The sequence below is a fragment of the Motacilla alba genome, chromosome 2 (genome assembly GCF_015832195.1).
Source record: "Motacilla alba alba isolate MOTALB_02 chromosome 2, Motacilla_alba_V1.0_pri, whole genome shotgun sequence".
NCBI lineage: Eukaryota > Metazoa > Chordata > Aves > Passeriformes > Motacillidae > Motacilla > Motacilla alba.
In genome coordinates this window covers 66532521-66539142 of record NC_052017.1, presented here as the reverse complement: position 1 = coordinate 66539142, position 6622 = coordinate 66532521, and positions in this window count along the sequence as shown.

The window sequence follows — 6622 nt, the reverse complement described above, 5'->3', positions numbered from 1 at the left end:
AAACAGCAGCCAGCAAGCAAGCTCTGTGTGATGTCCGGGTGTTAGAAAGACAAATTACTTGCTGGTAGAAGTGTCTTGTTGAGGTTTAGGCCTTGACATGCTTCAATGATCTCAGACCTGGGCAGAGCCGGGGAAGAAGGATGTAGCAGTAATAGTGGACACAAAGAATGCAGAATTTACAGGCCACAAGGACATTTGGCAGAACTCTCAAGATAAGGACGAAACTTAATAAATCCAGTAACTGTGCTGAATTACCTCTGAGTGGATAAAAGACAGTTCCGGCACATGGAGATCACAGCCACCGGCTCACGGACCACCGACCCCAGAAACCCCCTGACTCCTAAGCCGAGAAAGACTGAGCATGTAGATTAATTAGCATGAGAAGTGAGAGACTCATTAACCAATAAAACATAGAATACAACTTAATAAGAGAAATATGTAACTTGTGGATAATGAACGTTAATGCCTTTGTTTGCTAAAATGTATAAATAGTGAACAGTTTGGATAGTTGCCATGCTTGAGTTGTGGAATACCGCTGAGCACCCAGACTGGTGCAACTCTGGAAAAAATTATCAATGTCTCTCTTGAGTGTGAAATTACTGGCTTATTGCACACCAGGTAACAAGTCCAGTCTTTTCTGGACAACAGTGGATCCCTTCCAACTCAGAATCTTCTGTGATTCTGTGGGAAGTAGGCCAACTTTCTTCCAGAAAGGCCAAGGGTAAAGTATAGTACTGAAACAAAGGTGCTATTCAAATCTCATAATTCCATGTTCCTCTAGAATATATTTGCTCTAGAGTCATCTATTTGATGGTTTAATTGAAAGTTTCCCAAAGCATGATAGGCAATGAATATGATACTGATACATTGCCTTTATCTCAGTAGACCTTTTGTTAAATGCAATGCAAAGGATGTTAAAAGGGAGAGCTTTCCCAAATCCTACAATCAAAACATTCAGTGAAAATAAAAATGTCAAGGCCCAAACCAGCCTCCATGCTTTCTCTTTTCTCCCACAGTTTATTCAGCAATTTGCATACAGGGTAAAATGAAACAAGAGTACTGTTAAGATACATTCTGTATTTTGAGGTAACTTTAATTTGTCATTTGGGCATATGCAGCTTGCTGTCATGACAATGGTAAATGTAGTCTTGAGGCTTTCATTTTTCAATTTTACTCATTTGATTTTGAACCCGCAAATTACACGGAAAAACTATCAGAAGTAACCATTCTAGCTCAACTTAATCTTATTTTAACATGCTGACAATGTTACTGAAATGCTGCTGAGTATTGACTGAAAGTGGCATGTAAATATGAACGCTGGAAAACATTCATTGCTACTGGTAAAAATATTTCTAGTCAGATAATATCCACTCAATGGTATAATATTACCTCTTCTGTAAAGATCTTTCACCAGGTGGTGATTTCTTTATTTAGTCGTGGCTTGGTTGTTTTGGAGAAGTTTTTTTGGGGGGGAAAGCAGCTAGTTATTTTTTCTTCAGAAAAGTAAAAGAATACTGGCATGCTGTAGGAGGTTTCCTATATAGCACTGTCAGATCTGAAGCACTTTGTGTCTTCTACACAGTGACTATGTACTTCAAGTACTATGTGCTCTTCCATCTGAGTTAACTGTTCTTGGTGTAACTAATTAATTTACCAGTGTGGTGCTTGTACTGGGCTTGTATATTGTGGGGGCACAGAAAGGTGGTAATTAAAATTTTATCTGAAAATAATTGCAGTTCCTTGACCAGCTTCAGCAATGCACCAAGCCAAGACTGACTGCAATGTTATAGCTGTACCCAAAGGCCAATTAGGCTGCATTCTCTTGTGCTAAGTATTCTACCCACATTAAACAAGTTGTAATTTGAAAGAAAAGTCTCCATGAAAAACTGAAACCAGCAGAGATTGTTTTTTCTTTTTGCATGGACTGTTCCGTGTGTTTATTCACAGGCATAATAAGTGACAATATTTGCCACTATTATGACATTGAGCTTTGACATCTGTTATGTTGGATGCTAATTCTGAGAAGACTGGTGCTCACTCGGAGTTCACGTTGCCCCTGGGAATGTGATTGCAGTCACGTACAAGAATTGTATCCTGCATTTAAAAGGTTTTCCATTAGAAATTACACGTAAAACTGTTACAAGGAAATATGCCTTCAGTTTCATAAGGAGTGTTACAAAAAGGGTGAGCATTCCTGTCTGTGATCTATAAGTAATATTTACCTTACATTTCCATTTTGAACTTCTTAAATGAGTCTCCCAGATGTGTTGTTTCCCCTTTGAAGATATCAGCAAAAGGCAAATAACTGTTTATGCAGAGACTTATTATTTTTGCTTATCAATACTTGCTTTTGGCATGGCCAAGGGTTCAATAATTAGCTGGACTACCTCTTCCTTATTTACTCAATGCCTTCTAAGAGAGATTAATTCAGCAAAGCACTTTTAGGAGCAGTGTCACATGTAGAGTCCTAACCTGTTTTCTGCTTCCTGTTTCTCACTTTTGGATGGCATACCAAGAAGTGTCAGAAACAGGTTGCTGCATTATAATCTGACTAGGATAGAGACCTTTCTTGTATTGTAGAAGGAAATTTTATTAGGACAATGAGGAGGATCACTTGCTCCCTGAGTTTTCCTGGAATTTTACATGTTAGCAAAATGTTTAGAGAACTTATTTTTTTTCTCAGCTGTTTTTCTGTGGACATTGCTGTAGGTGTTAATACCTTGCAGTTGCTATCACATGCCAAGAACTGCATCCTTCTCAGTTCTCTTCGAATTCAGGTTGATGCAATAGTTTTGATAAGTAACCCACTATTCCAGTGCACCCCAAAAATGTAACTTGTTATTTTTGCTTGCTATTTTCTTCTGAAACTTTTCTGGGGCTTGCAGATAAGGTCAATTTTTTTGCTTTCAGAAACTGTTAAAAGATCTAAAATCTTCTTGTATTAGTTGGTGATTGTGTTCCCTTCCAAATTTTGTCATGCCCACTGAAATCAGAAGAGATAGTATTACTTTTTTAAAAAAAAAATTGTACTAAGATTTATCTCTTCATTACTTTCTGTAGTTCAGAGAAATAATTACATGGATATTGAATTATCAGGTCTTTTTTCCCCCCTTAATTTCTATAGTACTTTTCAAAATTACAAACAGTTACTGTATGTGGTAGTTATTAATAATTCCAGTGAGAAGAGAATCTCCCACTTAGACCTGTCAAGTTGACATTATTCTTTCTCACCACTGATTATAACTGTGGGGAATCAACTTATCTGAAATTGATGCAGGCAGAAAGAGGTCATACAGCAACCCCCATCCCTGGAAGTCCTGTCAGCTGCTTCTGACTGGGTGGTAGCACAGAAGACAAACCAGTGTTCACAGGAGCTCTTAATAAGATCTGCTCAATTTTTGCCTGAATTGTGGCGGTTCTTTGAAGGCTAGTGCTTTCCCAAGTCTTCTGCTGGAAGGAATTTTAGCAACCTTATTGGAGAAAATTGTCTCAACCACACACAGATTCTGTATTTTATCTAAGAAAAAAAAAAAAAAAAGGAGAGGGATACTGCTCTGGAGATCTCTCTTACAGAAATACATGGGAAATTGTGTTCCACAACCTTGACTGAAGAATTAGATTTTTTTTTTGATAAATGGAAAAAATCAAATGAAAACTGCAATAGTATAGATAAATTTGTAATTGTTAACTATGATTGCTTAATCAGATTTATGGATTCCATATGCTCCATATGATGGTAACAAGAAAGAAATTTCAGAGCTCCCTTTGGCCTTGTCCAAGGTTGCCCAGCTTAAGATTCTGTGCAACACTTGGGTTGGGGTGCTGGTTTTGCAATATATACAGCTTAAACCATATTGAGTATTTTTAGCCACCAGAGTTTTTATCCTCCCTCTGCATGAAGAGTAGAAACAAAGTTGTTGACACGAAAAGATAAAAAGCTATTTTTATTCTACACTGCAAGTTAATTATTGCTACTAATTCAGTGATAGCTTGGCTATTTGGTGTATTTGTGCACATGGATTTCATAAGTCCAGTTCTTTTCACCCAGGGAGTGCACTACATGTACTACAGCAGTATTTGTTAGCAGCACTGAGATATCCAAACAACCTCCAATCTCTTGGTTTTATCATTGTGAGTATTGTCACATATGGTGAAAGCAAAGTTCTATTTTAAGCCTAAAGTACAATAGGGAAATAAAATATAGCCAGTAAGAGAAAGTGTTCATGTAATTGCATATGGAGTAATCAGTAAGTAAGAAAGCCACCTATGGCTAAGATAGAGTTGTCAGGGTTAAAGAAAAAAAAAAAAAAGGAAAATTGAAGATTAATTTCTAGATGTTACACTTCATGCCATGGGAAATGAACAAAGCAGATCTGTTTTCTTTGTGAGTGATTTCTACATCTCTAATCATTATTGGATTGCACCTAGAACATTGTGTCCAGTTTTGAATGTTTCCCAACCCATACAAGGCGCATATAAAACCATCTGCAAGCTTCTGCAAAGTTGAAAAAAGAGAGAAGGTAACAAACTAGGCAACATTTACATTCTGATCCTTTCATTCCTTTTCCCCTTGAAGAAGTAAAAAAATAATCATTATCTTTTTATTCCCTCATTTACTTGAAATAATAAATTGCAAAGTGTTTCATCAGTGCTTGAAATTAGATAATTGCATAAATATTTGTGTAATACAGAATTCCACACTTGGATTCAAAGCCGGTAAAGCACTTCAGGAGCACTATCTTACCTTTAAAGTTCTTAAAGTAGCTTTTTTAACAGAACCCTTAGCTGGAATCTGTGGAAGTTTGTCCCTAGAAGGGAAGGGGAACTGCTACACCTGGCAACTGGGAACTACTGCCCATGGCAACGAGGACTGTGCATTATAGATACTTTTGGTGCTTACAGTATCAGACTGAATTATGCTGTAGCTGGCTGTGGTTCTCTGACTATATCATATCTCTTTCCATTGGTTTCAAGCTGCAGGATGTGGTTTTTCCTTGGTCTTTCACCCTCTATTGCTGCAGCTTTTGGTTCTCCCTTCTGTACTCAGAAATCTGTTGTTGTGTTTTCTTCATCTCAGTTTGCTCATTTTCAAGTTCTGCTTGCAGGATTTTAAGCCAAGGAGCCAGCTTGTTATATTTAGATAGTGGCTGTTGACTTTCTGCCAGCTTGTCATCCCTTTCTCCCTGGAATTTTGTTTGCAAGGACAGGAGCCATTTCTGTGTGTATCCTCCTTTTCCTCCCTCAGCGCTGCAGGATGCTGGCCAAGGAGTCAGGCAAGGGCTAGGGTTTACTAGGGATACACTGTGTGCATTCCATGTTATCACTGGGGATGGAGATTGTGTAGCTGACACTGAGAAAGGCTGAGTCGGCCGAAGGAGGAGGCCTGTGGAGATGGGAAGGTCCTGTTTTGGCTCTGAGGAGTGAAACAAAGTAGTATCACTGAAACTTCGAAGGACACAGTTGGCAAAAAGTAACTTTTGTCGAATTAAGGATTGTTTAAAGATTAAAGCACACATCCCTGCATAGGCCAACATACTTAATGAAGAACATCCTACTACATATATGATTATCACTCATCTCTCCACCCAAATCAGGCTGTACGTAAAGAGGAAGAAGGACGATAAGATAGGCTGTGTACAAGGAGCTGCAAGGAGCTCCCTGTTCTGAGTTGAGAGAATCCCTTCAGTGAGATCATCTTTATCCCTTCATTTTATCTCCCTGTTTTCATTCTTCCTTGGCAGCAAGTAATATCCCAAAATGCTGGAGTAAAGAGTCCTGACCAACTTTCAGCATTTCCTGGGGGAACAACACTTTTATCATCAACTAACTAGAAGAAGGAGAGGTCACATGGCTTGACAACATTCTATTCAGAGAAGGTGGAAAAGCAAATGAGGACAAATGTGAGTAAACTTCACCCATACTGTTACTGTAGTAGTGGAGTTGTGTCATTCTGCTATTGAAAAAGAAGAGATGACACTCTCTGTCAAGTTTATGCAAACTATTTTTTCACCAACTTCAGTGGAAATTTTCCATCTGTGAAGATAAGTCAGTGTGGGCAAAATTATAAAATTATGAAAATTAAGAAGTTCACCCTTCTACAGTGCCTACAGCCCTTGCACCTGCATCAAGTTCCAGTGGAGTGACAAGTCTAAAAAGTGTAATTTTCAGATTTTGGCCTAACATGCAGTAATCCTTGATTTTAAAGCAAAAATTTAAAAAAAGGAAACAAAACCCACCAAGAAATCAAAATTCAGCTGTTGGCTAACCCCTTTGATTGTCGAAAATCAAGAAAATAAATGTTAACATTAAAGAAGAAATAAAAAAGTCTTCCATGCTCTATGAATTATTCTCTTTACTGAATTTTCAGAAGGTTGATTAAAGGGAGATTTTACTCACCAAAGACAGAGAAGGAAGGCAAAACCCATGTTTGAAATGCTACTGAGTTCGTCTGTTGGAAGAAGGCTGTACATTTTTTTTACTGAATTTCCTAGATATATAATAAATTTAGTAATGAACAGGAGACGCATTTGATCTGCTATGTTTAAATTATTTGGTTTACTTTTTTTCTTACACCACCTGTAACTGAAGGGAAAAAAAAAAACCTGTAAAAAAGAAAAAGCAT